The following is a 1507-nucleotide window of genomic DNA, read 5'->3' as shown; positions in this document are numbered from 1 at the left end:
CTATTTTATCTTTTTATCTTTGTGTGTACATGTATGTGTGTATGCTCTTGTGTACAATATTTGTGTGTATGTTTATGATGGCACTTATGTGGAGGTTAACAAGACCAGTTTTTATTTTACAAGATCCAAAGTATTATAATTTCAGTGGATAGTAAATTCGAAATGGTGTGGATACATTTTTATTGATAAGAAATATTAAAAATTCTAAAACTTATAAAGGTACAACTTGTGAAAATTCTAATTGGGCCCACACCAAGGACTCAAGAGCCACACAGATTCCAACATATCACAAAATCACTAGAGAGACATATTTGTTAAAGAGAACACTTAGGCATGTATCAGTCACCAACTGCTCTTTGAAAACAGGTAATTTTCAGTATTGGTAGGGAAGAAATAAACTGTGAAATAATTTTATTAGTGTTCATCAGTAAAAATGGTCAGAGAGTGGGGTAAAATGATGCCACAATTGCAATAATTGCCCCCAAATTTGACTTTCTTTCATGTGTACAAAACTTATCATAAATGGTGACGAAGTTGTTCAACAAATAAAAGAACACAAAGCAGCTTATAAGCAACAGGACTGTGTGAGTGGCTTTATGTTCAGGAGACTGCTGGGAGGAGAGGCTTGGGTTGTGGAGATACTGGCCTCTCTTGTGGTGCCTGTAGAGGAGGGTCACCATGTAGAGGCTAGTCCATATCATGATGGCCATAAAGAGCAGGTCTCTTATTATGATAACACTCAGAAATAATACTGGATTGGGGTACTTGAGTGGAAGACTTCCACAGTAAACATGAGAATATCCAAATTCATTATCAGTGTAATTGATTTTTGCTATCATGGTCTCAAAGAGGTGCACATATATGACCATGTTGATAAACCAGGAAAACAGGAAGAAGCAAAGAGTCCAGGTAGAGAGTTTAGGCTTGAGCTACGCCACTTAGAATTACTGGGAGTGACGGTGATGGCTTGGAATGTGCTTAGAATAGAAGTTGTAGAGATGGACATAGCCCGGGTGACTCTGTAGACATATTGAAAGGCCTTACAGCCACCATCGTTCAGAAAATTGGGCACTCCAAAGGATGATGTGATGTATGGAATCATAGAAAATATGATTGTCAACATATTGACTATCATCAGGTACATGAAAATGGGATCAATCTGTCTGTTAAAGTGAGCTTTGACCCAGAAGTTGTACACATACAGCACAAAGAGCAATGAGTTCCCTATGACACCCACACAGAGCTCAGATATGAGGAAAACCCCCAAGAGGGTGTTGCTTAGAAATGACATCTCAGTCAGGCCTTCAGTTAAAATGAATCAGATTGAAGTATAAAGCTAATTACATACTGATGTTTGTGGGAAAATATACTGATTGACACTTCAGGAAGAGAGAAGTTTAGAGAAATGTCCAACTCCCTAGTATTTCAGGTCCAGATGTAGTATGTCTCGGAAGCATTCCAGGGAGTCTTGAGAGCCTCAGATGATAGAAAGTATTGAAGAAGGTGG

The 1507-nt window shown here is 38.3% G+C and overlaps 1 pseudogene; it reads right to left on the bottom strand.

The window, feature by feature from the left end:
- Positions 1-338: 338 nt before the first annotated feature.
- On the bottom strand, positions 339-1291 carry LOC110297321 (annotated as a pseudogene).
- Between the last annotated feature and the right edge of the window lie 216 nt (positions 1292-1507).

This window comes from Mus caroli, chromosome 7, assembly GCF_900094665.2.
Source record: "Mus caroli chromosome 7, CAROLI_EIJ_v1.1, whole genome shotgun sequence".
Taxonomy (NCBI): Eukaryota; Metazoa; Chordata; class Mammalia; order Rodentia; family Muridae; genus Mus; species Mus caroli.
This window is presented reverse-complemented; position numbering and strand designations above follow the sequence as displayed.